The 16,785-nt window shown below is 47.1% G+C and overlaps 1 protein-coding gene across 2 annotated transcripts in view; it reads left to right on the forward strand.

The window, feature by feature from the left end:
• Positions 1–16,785, forward strand: part of lzts3 (leucine zipper tumor suppressor family member 3) — a 176,579-nt gene that overhangs the window by 105,229 nt on the left and 54,565 nt on the right. The window contains exon 1 of one of the 2 annotated variants that reach the window (XM_033035191.1): positions 5,586–5,998. The exons of the other annotated variant lie outside the window; for it this stretch is intronic. The gene's annotated coding sequence lies outside the window, so the exon portion shown is untranslated. Of the gene's footprint in view, positions 1–5,585; positions 5,999–16,785 lie in introns of those variants that run through there. 2 annotated transcript variants of the gene reach the window in all.

Consider the following 16,785-nt stretch of genomic DNA (forward strand, 5'->3'; position numbering starts at 1 on the left):
GAGAGCTGCTGCTGGAGAAAGGGCAACCTGACCCAGGAACGTCTGACTGCATTACCCTTCAAATTGATGAGAATCAGCAGCATAACTCCCCCAAACTGATCAAGGACCTCAACAGGTTCATTATGAAGTATGGCACCAATAAGTTCAAATTTCAACAGCTAAAGAGTCATAAGTTCATAGTTTTGTTTAAGAAGTATCTGCAGATGCTGGAAAATTGAAGGTAGACAAAAATGCTGGAGAAACCCAACTTAAACATTTTGATTTTCCAGCATCTGCAGTTCCTTCTTAAACAAAACTATGAACTAATGACTCTTTAGCTGTTGAAATTTGAACTTATTGGTGTCCTACTTCATAATGAACCTGTTGAGGTCCATGATCAGTTGGGGGCAGTTATGCTGAGGGTTATGCCTAATCTGACGAAGGACATTCTTGCCAGAAAGACTGGATAGACTCGGCTTGTACTCGCTAGAATTTAGAAGATTGAAGGGGGATCTTATAGAAACGTACAAAATTCTTAAGGGGTTGGACAGGCTAGATGCAGGAAGATTGTTCCCGATGTTGGGGAAGTCCAGGACAAGGGGTCACAGTTTAAGGATAAGGGGGAAGTCTTTTAGGACCGAGATGAGAAAAACGGCGGGGCTGAGCGGGGGTGGGGGTGGGGTGCGGGCGGGCCTGAACGGCGGGGCTGCGGGCGGGCCTGAACCGCAGGTCTGAGCGGGGAGGGGGTGTGGGCGGGCCTGAACGGCGGGGGGGGGGTGGGGGGTGGCGGCGCGATTTTTTTATTACTCTAGGGGGAAATAAGGGGGGTGCGTTCGCACCCTCCACACCCCCCTTCGGACGGCCATGAAGAGGGAGTTAGATGTGGCCCTTGTGGCTAAAGGGATCAGGGGGTATGGAGAGAAGGCAGGTACAGGATACTGAGTTGGATGATCAGCCATGATCATATTGAATAGCGGTGCAGACTTGAAAGGCCGAATGTCCTACTCCTGCACCTATTTTCTATGTTTCTATGTTTCTATGCTACTGATTCTCATCAATTTGATTTCGATTTTCCAGCATCTACCTAAGTTCATAGTTAATAAGTTACCGGAGCAGAATTAGGCCATTCAGCCCATTGAGTCTACTCAGTCATTCAATCATGGCTCATCTATCCTTCCCTCTCAACCCCATTCTCCTGACTCCTCCCTATAACCCCTAACCCCCAAGGATTCAGCAAACACATAAGTAAACCTTGATGTTTGAATAACTCAGATTTACACATTTGCTGCCTTGTCACAGTTAGGGTCAAGCTTACATTTTTATTACACCCCTGCTTCTTCTTCTTCATCTTGTGTATGGCGTGCACAGCCTAAAGTTGTAGATCAAGGGGAGACGTCCAGGCCAGGACAGCATAAGTTACTGGGTGGATGGCTTTGATGCCCCCAGGGAAGAGCCTCAGTGGGCAATCATTCATGATGTGACACCTTTGCTAATGTTAAAATATACTTAGACAGGTGCGTGGATAGGAAGGGTTTGAAGGGAAATGGGCCAAATGTGGGCAGATGGAACTATAGTGTAGATGGAGCCAGGGCAAGTTGGGCCGAAGGGCTAGTTTCCATGTTGTATGACTCGATGACTTTAATCCACAGCACCTCCAAATTCTCTTCACCCAGTGAAGCACTTCACAGAGGGCGGTGAGTGCCTGGAACACGCTGACAGGGGTGGTGGTGGAGGCATATACAATAGTGGCATTTACGAAGATTAAGATGCTTATTTAGGGAATGAAGAGGAGACGAGTTTAATTTGCCTCGTTCGGCATGAACATTGTGGGCCAAAGTGCCTGCTCCTGTGCTGTCCAGCTCTGTGTATTCAATGGTGTGGTCATTGTTATCATATCGGAACTAATGCAGCTGGTTGTGAGCAATGTGATCATAGTATGATAAGCTTTGTTTTAATGACATGCATGGACAGATAAATGAACAAAACACAAAGTGCTGGGGAACTCAGCGGATGGATGGAATGGACAGACGACGCTGTGGGTCGGGACACTTCTATGGCCATTGCAATGAGAGGAATTCCTCTGCTCTCTTTCAAGACAGTTTTACCCACCTGAAACGGTTAAAGGGGCTTTGCTGTATAATAGACAATAGGTGCAAGTGTAGGCCTTTCGGCCCTTCGAGACAGCACCGCCATTCAATGTGATCATGGCTGATCATCCCCAATCAGTACCCCATTCCTGCCTTCTTCCCATATCCCCTGAGACCCCTATCTAGCTCTCTCTTGAAAGTATCCAGAGAACCAGCCTCCACCGCAATCTGAGGCAGAGAATTCCACAGACTAACAACTCTCTGAGAAAAAGTGTTTCCTCGTCTGTTCTTAATGGCTTACCCCTTATTCTTAAACTGTGGCCCCTGGATCTCGACTCCCCCAACATCGGGAACATGTTTCCTCCCTCTAGCGTGTCCAAACCCTTAATAATCTTACATTTCAATAAGATTCCCTCTCATCCTTCTAAACTCCAGAGTGTACAAGCCCAACCACTCCATCAGCATATGACAGTCCCGCCATCCCGGGAATCAACCTTGTAAACCTACGCTTCACTCCCTCAATGGCAAGAATGTCCGTCCTCAAATTAGGGGATCAAAACTGCACACAATACTCCAGGTGTGGTCTCACTAGGGCCCTATACAACTGCAGAAGGACCTCTTTGCTCCTATACTCAACTCCTCTTGTTATAAAGGCCAACACGCCATTTGCTTTCTTCACTGCCTGCTGTACCTGCATGCATCATTTCATAGACTGATGAACAAAGACCCCCAGATCCCAGTGTACTTCCCCTTTCCCAACTTGACATCATTTAGATAGTAATCTGCCTTCCTGTTTTTGCCACCAAAGTGGATAACCTCACATTTATCCACATTAAACTGCATCTGCCGTGCATCTGCCCACTCACCCAACCTGTCCAAGTCACCCTGCATTCTCATAGCATCCCCCTCACAGTTCACACTGCCACCAATCTTTGTGTCATCTGCAAATTTGCTAATGTTACTTTGAATCCCTTCATCTAAATAATTGACGTAGATTGTAAATAGCTGCAGTCCCAGCCCTGAGCCTTGCGGTACCCCACGTCACTGCCTGCCATTTTGAAAGGGACCCGTTAATCCCTACTCTTTGTTTCCTGTCTGCCAACCAACTTTCTATCCATGTCAGCACTCTACCCCCAATACCGTGTGCCCTAACTTTGCGTACTATTCTCCTATGTGGGACCTTATCAAATTATTTCTGAAAGTCCAGGTACACTACATCCACTGGCTCTCTCTTGTCCATTTTCCTGGTTACATCCTCAAAAAATTCCAGAAGATTAGTCAAGCATGATTTCCCCTTCGTAAATCCCTGCTGACTCGGACGATCCTGTTACTGCTATCCAAATGTGCTGCTATTTCATCTTTTATGAATTGACTAGTTTGGTGCAAACCCAAGGAAGCAGCAGTCAATTCAGAAATCGGAGGTACAAAGGTACTGGTGCAGGATTCCCAAAAATTAATGCTTGTAGCCCGCCAGAGCCGGTAATAAAGAAAGCAAACGCAATGCTCACATTTAATATCACAGAGTTGACGTGGAAAAGCTTTTCCCACTGAGAGTAGGGAAGATTCAAACAAGGGGACATGACTTGAGAATTAAGGGACTGAAGTTTAGGGGTAACATGAGGGGGAACTTCTTTACTCAGAGAGTGGTAGCTGTGTGGAATGAGCTTCCAGTGAAGGTGGTGGAGGCAGGTTCGTTTTTATCATTTAAAAATAAATTGGATAGTTATATGGATGGGAAAGGAATGGAGGGTTATGGTCTGAGCGCAGGTATATGGGACTAGGGGAGATTATGTGTTCGGCACGGACTAGAGGGGTCGAGATGGCCTGTTTCCGTGCTGTAATTGTTATATGGTTATATGGTTATGTGTTTTGTGCACATTTGACAGTGCCTCACTGGCAACTTGTTTCATACACCCACCAAAAAGTTACCCCTCAGATCTCTATTAAATCTTTTCCCCTTCAGAGAACCTATGTCCTCGGGTCCTCGATTCACCTACTCTGGGCAAGAGTCTCTGCAGCTACCTGATCCATTCCTCTCATGATTTTATACACCTCTATAAGATATCCCCTCATCCTCCTGTGCTCCAAGGAGGAGCCTATTCAACTTCTCCCTGTAGCTCAAACCCTCTAGCCCTGGCAACATCAGACCCTCTAGCCCTGGCAGCATTTGTCTCCTGAGATAGAGACCACTAGGTGAAGAAGTGAAGACTATACCCCTCAGGAATAGTCTAGGTGAATGTGAGGTCAGGGTGACAAAGGTGGTAGAATTGACTAGTTTGGTGCAAACCCAAGGAAGCAGCAGTCAATTCAGAAATCGGAGGTGCAAAGGTACTTGGGAGTGCTGGTGCAGGATTCCCAAAAATTAATGCTTGTAGCCCGCCAGAGCCGGTAATAAAGAAAGCAAACGCAATGCTCACATTTATTTTGAGAGGACTCAAATACAAAAGCATCGATGTACTGCTGAGGCTTTGTCAGGCGCTGGTTAGTCCGCATTTGGAGTATTGTGAGCAATTCTGGGCCGCATATCTGAGGAAGGATGTGGTGGCACTGGAGACGGTACAGAGCATGTTTATGAGAATGTTGTCAGGAATGAATGGGTTAACATATGATGAGCGTTTGAAGGTGCTGGGCCTGTACTCGCTGGAGTTCAGAAGGATGAGGGGACACCTCATTGAAAATTACCGAATCGTGAAAGGCCTGGATAGAATGAATATGGAGAGGATGTTTCCACTAGTGGTAGAGTCAGGTCCGGATTTAGATGAAGAGAGGCCCTAGGCTATTCCAGAGTCTAGGACCAGAGATCATAGCCGCAGAATAGAATGAAGGGACGTTCCTTTGGGAAGGAGATGAGGAGGAATTTCTTCAGTCAGAGGGTGGTGAATCTGTGGAATTCTTTGCCACAATGTGGAAGCTAAGTCAATGGATATTTTTAAGACAGAGATAGATTGATTCTTGCCAAAGAATGGGGTTATGAGGGAGAGATAGATCAGCCATGATTGAATGGCGGAGTGGACTTGATGGGTCGAATGTCCTAATTCTGCTCACTTGTGAACAATGCAGTCGTCAGCTGAGATGTTGCTGTGCACAAACCGGCCTTTGCATCGCCCTCCTGCGAATGACCTTGATTCAAACACGTTGAAGGGGAACACGTTGAGTGAAATACCTCGTTAAGGCGCTAGATAAATGTGTTGCCCCCTTTTCTCGCTTTCACTCCCTCTCCCTCCCGTTCCCTTCCTCCCTCCCCCGTCCCTCTCTCTCCTCTCCCTCTCTCCCTCTCTCCCCTCTCTCTCTCTCCCTCTCTCTCCCTCTCTCCCCCTCTCTCTCTCTCCCTCTCTCTCCTCCTCCCTTCTCCCCCCTCCACTCCTCTCTCCCTCCCCTCCCTCCCCTCCCTCCCCTCTCTCCCCTCTCTCCCCTCCCTCCCCTCCCTCCCCTCCCTCCCTCCCTGAAAGGACGAGTTCCTCCCCTCGCAGCACCGACAGCTGAGCGTTTGTGTTGGGGGGGTTTTCCCGGGGAAGGCGGGTCTCCGTCGACAGGAACGAGCAAACGGTGCTGTCAGTCCACGTTACACACGGGTTACAGTCAGACCCAGTCTCATGTGTGGAGGGGCGAGAGACACGGGGCTGATCTCCCCACAGGATGCTTGACACCGGCGGGCTGCGAGCATGTCCCCTAATCCTTCCCAGCCACTAGTTGCGAGTGCGAGTCCCTCTCCCCTCCTGCATTACTGCAGCAGCAGCAGCCGCGCCAAGGTCGGCAGTGGCAGTGGCGGCGAAGCGCTGTGAGAGGACTCACTCACTCACTCACTCACAACTACAGAAGCCCAATCATTCATTGCACCTCACACACTGAGACCGTGAGCGCTGCCAGCGGCTCCCCCAAAGGTGCACCCCGCTGCAAACACCAACATGCACTGAAAGAGGAGGAGGCGTCAGGTACGATTTACTTTTATTTTATTTTTCTTGAGGCTACCTTCCCTTTTGCACGGATGAGTTGCCCGTGGAGGCGGCGAGCGCCTTGTGTCGCCTGGTGCGGCTGTCCCGGGGCACTACATACACTCCCTACCCTCAGCTGCCGGGCACCTGTTAGCAACGTTGTGGCAGCAGAGAGCTAATCGACCTCTCGAACCGCTCAGCGAGCTCCTACCTTAACTCCATTTGCTCTGTTTAACAATCTCTGATTCCCCTCCTGTGTCGCAAAACGCGAGAAGGGTCTCGACCCGGAAAGTCACCCATTCCTTCTCTCCAGAGATGCTGCCTGTCCCGCTGAGTTACTCCTGCTTTTTGTGTCTGCCTTCGGTGTCAATGGAAACAGTGTGTGTCCATGTGTCCAAAACCGTAAGAAGAATAGATAGGGAGAGGTTGGGCAGGCTAGGACTTAATTCTTTGGAGTTTAGGAGGTGAGGGGTGATCTTATAGAGGTGTATAACATCAGGAGGGCAATAGATAAGGTACTTTTGCCCAGAGTTGGGGAATGAAGAACCATGGGTTTAAGGGAGATTTAATAAGAACCTGAGGGGTCACTTTTTCCACACAAAGGGTTGTGGGTGTATGGAATGGGCTGCCAGAGGAGGTAGTTGAGGCTGGGACTATCACAAGGTTTAAGAAACATTTAAACAGGTACATGGATAGGACAGGTTTAGATGGATATGGGCCACGCACAAGCAGATGGGACTAGTGTAGCTGGGACATGTTGGTCGGTGTGGGCAAGTTTGGCCGAAGGGCCAGTTTCCACGCTGTATCACTCTGTCTCTATATCTAGCATCTGTGTTTTATTTAGCTTTTGAAATATTTTTGAAGCCTGTTTATTTGTAAATGGAGGCAATCCCAGGTGAACAGGTGGCTGGGCCACAGCCGGAGTGTTGTAAACAGTTTGTGCTGTAAACAGGACATGGAGGCACTGGGGAACGAGAGAGAACATAGGCTCGATTGATAAGGCTAGATTTTAGGAGAATGTGAAAAGAGAGGATCGGGGGAAATATTGAAATTAGCAATGCCGTTTACACCCAGTAATCCCCCCCCCCCCCCCCCTGCTCCTGTCGAGCAGAAGATATAAAAGTTTGAAGGCACATACCCACCCCATTCAGGAGCAGCTTCTCTTACCCCACCTCCCCCCCGCCCACCGTGATATCTAAGTTCTGAATGATCCTCTCAGATGTTCTGTGAGTATAGATGCTGGAAGGTCATGTTGCAATTGTACAAGCCCTTAGTGAGGCCGCATTTAGAATATTGTGTTCAGTTCTGGGCACCGTGTTACAGGGAAGATGTTGTCAAGCTGGAAAGGGTTCAGAGAAGATTTACACACAAGTTGACAGGACTCGAGGGCTTGAGCTATAGGGAGAGGTTGAGCAGGGTGGGACTCTATTCCTTCATGAGTGGAATAGATTGGGAAGACTAACAGAGCCTCTTGCCCAGATTAGGGGAATTGAGAACCAGAGGACATGGGTTTAAGGTGAGGGGGGGGGGGAAGATTTAATAGGAACCTGAGGGGTAATTTTTTCACACAGAGAGTGGGGGTGCATGGAACGAGCTGCCAGGTAGTTGCAATACTTAAGATACATTTGGACAGGTACATGGATAGGACAGGTTTAGAGGGGAATGAGACAAATCCAGACAGGAGGAACTAGTGTAGATGGGACACGCTAGTCATAGAGGGCAAGTTGGGCCGAAGACCTTGTTTCCACACTGTATGACACTGTGCATGGGTGCTGAGGTGACCTCTGAGGTCTGTGCGGGATCTGCAGACTCTGCCTTGGGTGGGTCAGGAGGTGCTTGGTGAGGTCTAAAGTCTAAAGAATCAGTGCGGTTGTTTTTGGTAAACCAGCATCTGTACTTCCTTGTTATTGCACTATCAGTCCATTCTTGAATCACTTTCTGTATCCGTGACTGCTTTGTAATCTCTTTGTACGGCAGAGTTTGGTGTAGTTACCGCCAACAGAGTTATCTTCTTAAAGATTGTCACAATTTGGGGTCTCTGAAGACCCAGTACATGGCTTTTTGCTTCTTTGTTTTTATTTTAGAGTTACAGCGTGGAAGCAAACCCTTTGGCCCACCGGGGCCATGCCAATGATCGATCGCCCGTGCACTAGCTCTATTCTACATGCTAGGGACAATTAACAGAAGACAATTAACCTGCATGTCTTTAGGATGTGGGAGGACAATAGACAATAGGTGCAGGAGTAGGCCATTCGGCCCTTTGAGCCAGCACCACCATTCAATGTGATCGTGGCTGAGCACATTGGAATCATGGCTGATCACGGAGGAAACTGGAGCACCCAGAGGAAGCCCACTCAGTCATAGGGAGAATGTGCAGTTTGCACACAGACAGCACCCGTGGTCAGGATTAAACCTGGTCTCCGGTGCTGTGAGCTCTACCCTCTGCGCTACTGATCATTGTCATTGTCTTTTTGACTTCTGGTGTGGGTGGGTGGAACTGGACATCGTAAAATGAGCTATGGAAGTACCGCTTGTAATATAAATCCTTTCTGGATTACAAATGTCTTTAAGGGAAGGAAATCTTCTGTGCCCATCGTATATGGGACTTCAGACCCAGCAATGTTTTGATACTTAACTGCTTTCTCGGTACAGGGGTTAATTAGAAGTGGGCAATAAACAATGTAATTGTTAGCAATGTCCTTGTGCTACAAATGAACACCAAATGATGAAGAAAAAACACAATGCAGGTCACTTGGAGAATGTACAAACTCTGTACAGACAGCACCTGTGGTCAGGATTGAACCTGGGTCTCTGGTGCTGTGAGACAGCGACTCTACCACCGTGAGACTATGGTGGGGGTAACTCAGTGAGTCAGGCAACAGCCCTGGAGAAGAACCCCAGCATCCCAGTCTGAAGAAGGGTTCTGACCCGAAACGTCACCTATTCCTTTTCTCCAGAGATGCTGCCTGACCCGCTGAGTTACTCCAGCGTTTTACGTCTTTCTTTGTTTAACTGAAACTGAAGTCTGAAGAAGGGACTCGACCCAAAACATCACCCATTCCTTCTCTCCAGAGATGCCGCCTGTCCTACTTACTCCAGTTTTTTTTAGTCTATCTTCAAGTAAATGCAAAGAGCCCCTTGTCCCGAGTAGGGGAATCAAGAATTAGAGGACATGGTTTTAAGGTGAGGGGGGAAAGATTTAATTGGAACCTGAGGGGTGACTTTTTTGCACAAAGGGGGATGGGTGTATGGGACGAGTTGCCGGAGGAGGTAGCTGAGCTAGGTACCATTGCCACATTTAAGAAACATTGAGACAGGTACATGGATAGAACAGCTTTAGCGAGATATGGGCCAAATATAGGTAGCTGGGTATAGTGTAGATGTTGCATGTTAGTCTGGAGGGCCTATTTCATGCTGTATGATTTATGACTGGCTCACTAAACAGAATCAATGGGTAACCATGAGCTTAAAGGAGAAATGGCATTCCTCTTGTGCCTTTGTTGCAGGGGACCCCATGGTGCATTCCAACCAATAATGCACATTTGGTCCGATGTCGGAGTGTGGCAGTTAATTTACACCTAACCTCATCCAAACAACACGACCAAATAATGACGGCATCGTTGAATTGGATATTATATTGTCACATGTGACAAGTCACAGTGAAATTCTTTGCTTGCTTTACCCAAGGTATGTACATGGTCGCTATGATCAGCCATGATCATATTGAATGGCGGTGCAGGCTCGAAGGGCCGAATGGCCTACTCCTGCACCTATTTTCTATGTTTCTATGTAAAGGGTGTTTACAAAGTTACAAATTCCCTCCATGCCCCCTCCCCCCCCTTCCTACCGGCCCCCCCCCCCCCCCCCCCCCCCATGCCGGGTCTTCCATTGTTCTCCCCCTCCCTCAGGGTGGTCCCCCCCACGCCGGGGCCTTCATTGTCCGTTGTTGCTCGGGGGGGTCACGTAACATTGCATTTAGTGATGATGGTTAACTGGGAATTGTAGACCAAGGCAGCAGAGGCGGGGCGATGGAAAAGCCCAGGAACTCACTGCTGCCCTTGGTTTTAAATCAATAAACCAACATGAAATATGCAAGTTGTAAAAACCGTCGGCTGCCAACAGAAACTTCCACAGTCTCGGTGCCAAGGATGAGATCAGAGACTGGGCAACCGCTGCAGGCCGTGACTCAGCATTCAGCGTGTCAATGCTTTTGCAGGCAATGTTCACACTGAAAGCAGACCACGATCACAAAAGGAAGTCCTTTTTTTTCCCATTTCCAGTTGGGGTATTGTGGCAGGCCTGTGATGTTAGCCTAGAACATTCTACTGCACGGCGCATTATTCGTGCGTGCCATGTAACAGATATTATCAGAAAAACGGTCGCCATGGCTTCACTTTTTGCGGTTTGCATGATTGCTTCTGGGCTTGTACACAATCTCTCTCCTCTTGGCAGCCAGCTCTGAGTGGAGGCAGGCGGAGGTACAGCCTTTGAACAACTGCTCTCTTGCTTGTTGGGGACTCATAGAGACATTGGGCACAGAAACAGGCCTATCGACCAAGTTCATTCCCAAATATCGGCGAGACCAAACGCAGACTCGGTGATTGTTTCAGAATTGCGTGATCTCCCCGTTGCCAAAGCCTTTAACTCCCCCTCCCCCTCCCACACTGACCTCTCTGTCCTGGGCCTCCTCCATTGTCAGTGTGAGGTCAAATGTAAATTGGAGGAACAGCACCACAGCTTACAACCCAGTGGTATGAATATTGACTTCTCTAACTAAGTAACCCTGGTATCCCTCTTTCTCTGTTCCTCCCCCACCCTCGTCATCATACCAGTTTTACTGTTGTCCTGTTGAGTTCCAGTGTCAGCGTTAACTTCTTATTGCCTATCCCACAGCCAACAATGAACCATTGTGGGCTCCACATTTTCTTGATCATCATTGCTTTCTGCATATCCATTCATTTGTCCTAAGTACTGTCTATATCTCTCTTTCCCCTGACTCTGAAGATGGGTCTCGGGCCAAAACGTAATCTATTCTTCTCCTGAGATGCTGCCTGACCTGCTAAGTTACTCCAGCATTTTGTATCTGTCTTCATTTATGCCCCCATCTTAAGCTAGTCCCATTTTCCCACATTTGGCCCTGTAAATCTTTCCTATTTGGTTTCCTGACCAAATATATATATTAAAAATTGTTATTGTACCTGCCTCAAATACGTCCTAGGTCGCCCAACATCTTCTTATACTGTATTTCCTTGAGGAAACATTCTTGTAAATTATCTCTGCACTCTTTCTAGCTTAATGGCATCTTTCCTGTAGTGGGATGGCCAAAACTGAACGCAATAGTCCTAGTGCAGCCTCACCAATGTCTTGTATAATTGCAACATAGCACCCCAACTTATGCCTACTTTTGAAGAGGTCTGAAGAAGGATTTTGACCCGCAACGTCACGTATTCCATTTCTCCAGAGATGCTGCCTGACCCGCTGAGTTACTCCAGCACTTTGTGTCTATCTTCAGTGTACACCACTTTGGTTGCAAAAACAGGAAAGTAGTCTATTATCTGAATGGTGGCGATTAGGAAAAGGGGAGATGCAACAAGACCTGGGTGTCATGGTACACCAGTCATTGAAAGTAGGCATGCAGGTGCAGCAGACAGTGAAGAAAGTGAATGGTATGTTAGCATTCATAGCAAGAGGATTTGAGTGTAAATGCAGGGAGGTTCTACTGCAGTTGTACTGGTGAGACCACACCTGGAGTATTGCGTACAGTTTTGGTCTAATCTGAGGGAAGACATTCTTGCCATAGATGGAGTACAGAGAAGGTTCACCAGACTGATTCCTTGGATGGCAGGACTATCATATGAAGAAAGACTGGATAGACTCGGCTTATACTCGCTAGAATTTAGAAGATTGAGGGGGTTCTTATAGAAACTTATAAAATTCTTAAGGGGTTGGACAGGCTAGATGCAGGAAGATTGTTCCCGATGTTGGGGAAGTCCAGAACAAGGGGTTGCAGTTTAAGGATAAGGGGGAAGTCTTTTAGGACCGAGATGAGGAAAACATTTTTCACACAGAGAGTGGTGAATCTCTGGAATTCTCTGCCACAGAAGGTAGTTGAGGCCAGTTCATTGGCTATATTTAAGAGGGAGTTAGATGTGGGTCATGTAGCTAAAGGGTTCACGGGGTATGGAGAGAAGGCAGGTACAGGATACTGAGTTGGATGATCAGCCATGATCATATTGAATGGCAGTGCAGGCTCGAAGGGCCGAATGGCCTACTCCTGCACCTATTTTCTATGTTTCTATGTAAACCAGCACCTTCCTACATTCCCAACTTCTGACCTCTTTTCCCTGACCGACGAAGGCCAGCATGCCAAAAGCCTCCTTCACTGTCCTTTGTATCTGTGCAGGTACTTTCAGAGAAATGTGTACTTGTACTCCTAGCTTACTCTATTCATCAGTACTCCCTAGGGTCCTACCATTCACCGTGACAGTTTTACCCTGGTTTATCCACCTTAATCTGTTTTAAGGCCACCATAGAAACATAGAAAATAGGTGCAGGAGTAGGCCATTCGACCCTTCGAGCCTGCACCGCCAATCGATATGATCATGGCTGATCATCCAACTCAGTATCCCATCCCTGCCTTCTCTCCATACCCCCTGATCCCTTTAGCCATAAGGGCAACATCTAACTCCCTCTTAAATATAGCCAATGAACTGGCCTCAACTACCTTCTGTGGCAGAGAATTCCACAGATTTACCACTCTCTGTGTAAAAAAATTTATCATCTCGGTCCTAAAAGACTTCCCTCTTATCCTTAATCTGTGACCCCTAGTTCTGGACTTCCCCAACATCGGGAATAATCTTCCTGCATCTAGCCTGTCCAACCCTTTAAGAATTTTGTAAGTTTCTATAAGATCCCCCCTCAATCTTCTGAATTCTAGCGTGTACAAGCTGAGTCTATCCAGTCTTTCTTCATATGAAAGTCCTGCCATCCCAGGAATCAGTCTGGTGAACCTTCTCTGTACTCCCTCTATGGCAAGAATGTCTTTCCTCAGATTAGGAGACCAAAACTGTACGCAATACTCCAGGTGTGGTCTCACCAAGACCCTGTACAACTGCAGTAGAACCTCCCTGCTCCTAAACTCAAATCCTCAAATACCATATCAAATACTCAAATACCATATCTCCTCTTTTGTGTCTTGTGCTTGGTCGAAGACGTCATAAAATGCAGGAGTAACTCAGTGGGTCAGGCAGCATCTCTGGAGAACATGGACAGGTGACTTTTCAGGTTGGGAATATCAAGGGATCCTTCTTCTGACTGAAGATAATTCTTCAGCACTTTGTCTTTTTTAGTCTTCGATTTTCTTTTTTTTTTGTAAACCAGCATCTGAAGTTCCTTGTTTCTCAATAACTCAGTCAAATCCATTCTGTGACTCCTTTACTGACCACAAGCACAACACACGTGTGTAGTTGAACAAAGCCATTTTGTTCTTGGTCACACCAGTTACATAACTGATGCAACAGGAAAGTCCCACGATCTTTTATAAATGCTAATTGGTTGGCTCAAAATAAGTGAAAGGAGGCACAATGTCTTTGTTTACTTAGCTACTCGTTTAACCTGTTACTGAGCTGATAGCGAAGCGTGACTTGGATGCAAATGTGAAGGAACAGCTCAATTTTTTCATTAGAAACAAAAAATCAGGAAATACTTGTCAGATCAGCTCGCATCAATGGAACAAGAAATAAAGGAATGAAGTTCAAGTTCAAGTGAATTTATTGTCATGTGTCCCTGTATAGGACAATGACATTCTTGCTTTTCTTCAGCACACAGAACATAGTAGGCATTTACTACAAAACAGATAAGTGTGTCCATATACCATAATATAAATATATACACACATGAATACATAAACTGATAAAGTGCAAATAACAGAAAATGGGTTATTAATAATCAGAGTTTTGTCCAAGCCAGGTTTAATAGCCTGATGGCTGTGGGGAAGTAGCTATTCCTGAACCTGGTTGTTGCAGTCTTCAGGCTCCTGTACCTTCTACCTGAAGGTAGCAGGGAGATGAGTGTGTGGCCAGGATGGTGTGGGTCTTTGATGATACTGCCAGCCTTTTTGAGGCAGCGACTGCGATAACATTGATAACACTACGATAAGAGTGAACATTAAAACAATACAACAATAGTTTAGTTAAGTTTCAAGATATATCATGGAAACAGGCCCTTCGGCGCACTGAGTCCACACTGTTCATCGTTTATTCACACGAGTTCTGTAATGTACTAAACAAAGAACTGCAGATGCTGATTTGTACCAAAGGTAGACACAAAATGCTGGAGCAACTCAGCGGGTCAGGCAGCATATCTGGAGAAAATGGATAGGCGACATTTTGGGTCGGAACCCTTCTTTAGACTCTGAAGTGACTTTTCGGGTTGGGACTTTTCTTCAGAAAAGTCTGAAGAAGAATCTTGACCGGAAACGTTACCTATCCATTTTCTCCAGATATGCTGCCTGACCCACGAGTTACTCCCACATTATGTGTCTATCACATTTGTTCTATGTTTTCCCACTTTCGCACCCACTCTCCACAAAACAGAAGCAATTTAGAGGCCAATTAACCTACAAACCCGCATGTCTTTGTGGTGTGGGTGGAAAGCAGAGCACCTAGTGGAAACCCCCTTAGTCACAGGTAGAACATGCAAACTCCACCTAGACGGCACCCGCAGTCAGGATCGAACCCCGTTCTCTTGCACAGAGGGGGGAGGGGGGGGATGGTGGTCGGTGAGGGAGGAGTTTGAGGTTGTCAAAGATGCTATGTAAATGCAAGAGACTGCTGGTGCTGGCAACTGGAGCAAAAAAACAAATTGCTGGGGAAAATCTCAGCAGGTCAAGCAGCGTCTGCGTTGGTAGAGGTGATGGTCGATATTTCAGGTCGAGACTCTAATGCATAGATCCTGCTCGTCACTGAGTTTTAGCAGCAGTTTGTTTATAGCTCGATGTTAATGCAAACCCTTCCAAGGTGAGCTTTCCAATTTCAGCTTTCCTAAGTGTGGGGGAAATCATCGGTGCTTTCGCTCCTTGCTTTGTAACTTTCTGATTTTGTTACCCTTCTGTGCATTTCTGTAACGCTGGAAATAGCTTCTCAGAAGCCACATTGTCGAATCCCTGCATCATCTTAAGCCGGCACGGAGGGCACAGCGGTAGAGTTGCTGTCTTACAGCGCCGGGGGCTCTGGTTCGATCCTGACCATGGGTGCTGTCTGTATGGAGTTTGTACGTTCTTCCCGTGACCTACATGGGTTTTCTCCGGGTGCTCCGGTTTCCTCCCACAATCCAAAGATCTACAGGTTTTTAGGTTAATTGGCTTCGGTAAAATTGTCCATAGTGTGCATAGGATAGCATTAGTGTGTGGGGATCGCTTGGACGGTGCAGACTCGGTGGGCCGAAGAGCCTGTTTCCGTGCTGTATCTCTAAACTCAACTGAACTAAACTAAGCGGTTAAAGATTTGCGAGGTGGCAAGACTTTTCATACTGCTAAAGTGCCCCTCTGTGTTCAACAAGGGTTGCAATGTATTAATCATGTGTTGTCTTTCCGCTGACTGGTTAGCACGCAACAAAAGCTGTACACGTGACAATAAACAAAACTGAACTGAATCCTGAAAGCTGCACCCACTGTCTTTTACTCCCACTGGCATCTCCCAGTGCAGGGCCTGTCTGAAGCATATCTTCCCAGACTCCATTCCTTCCCCAGTAATTGTGTTGTTTGCTTGCCTCTGGCGCAGGCAGCTAACTTGCCCCTATCAAAGACCATCCGCAGATGTATGTGCCCGACAGGATAAGACATCCCCAAAGGCCAGGCTGCCCAAATATACTCCCACAGCTGATGTGTGGAGGATACTAAACGAACAATGTATAGGACAATGTATTTAAGACTTTGAACCACATTATGTAACCTTCAAATTACATTGTGAAAATTCAAGTCATTAAGATTCTGCCAAGCACAAGGTGATCTTTAGTTGTTCATCTTCTATCTAATTGCATTGTTGTCAAGAGCCACATTTATTGCTTCTATCTAATTGTTCTTGAAAAGGAGGGTGACAGAGTGGTGCAGCGGTAGAGTTGCTGCCTCACAGGACCAACGACCCAGGTTCGACCCTGACTACAGGTGCTGTCTGCATGGAGTTTGTACATTCTCCCTGTGACCGCGTGGGTTTTCTCCGGGTGCTCCGGTTTCCTGCCACATAAAGATAGCGGACTCAAGGAATATGGTGAGAAGGCAAGAACGGGGTATTGATTATAGATGATCAGCCAGTGAATGGTGATGCTGGCTCGAAGGATCGAATGGCCTTCTCCTGCACCTATTGTCTATTCCAAAGGAATGTGGGTTTGCAGGTTAATTGGCTTCTGTGAATTGTTCTTGGGGTGTATGGTAGAACTAGTGTACGGGTGATTGTTGGTCGGCGCGGGCTCGGTAGGATGAAGGTCTGTTTCCACGCTGTATTATGGGTTGGCGTGGACTTGGTGGACCAAAGGGCCTGTTTCCGTGATGTATTTCTAAACTAGAGGAGGTGCCATCTTGAATCGCTGCCATCTTGAATCGCTGCCATCCTTCTATTGAAGCTGCTTATACAAAGCTGGTGACAGAGGAGTTCAGGGTTAGACCCAACAATGAAGGAGGAGCAAGGATGGATCCCAAAGTCTGAGTGGTGGGTGATGCGAAGAGAAACCTGCAGGCAGTGGTGGTCCCATGCTCCTGTGGTCTGACTCGGGTGTAATGGGATTGGGAGGTC

The sequence above is a fragment of the Amblyraja radiata genome, chromosome 1 (assembly GCF_010909765.2).
Source record: "Amblyraja radiata isolate CabotCenter1 chromosome 1, sAmbRad1.1.pri, whole genome shotgun sequence".
Classification (NCBI taxonomy): Eukaryota; Metazoa; Chordata; class Chondrichthyes; order Rajiformes; family Rajidae; genus Amblyraja; species Amblyraja radiata.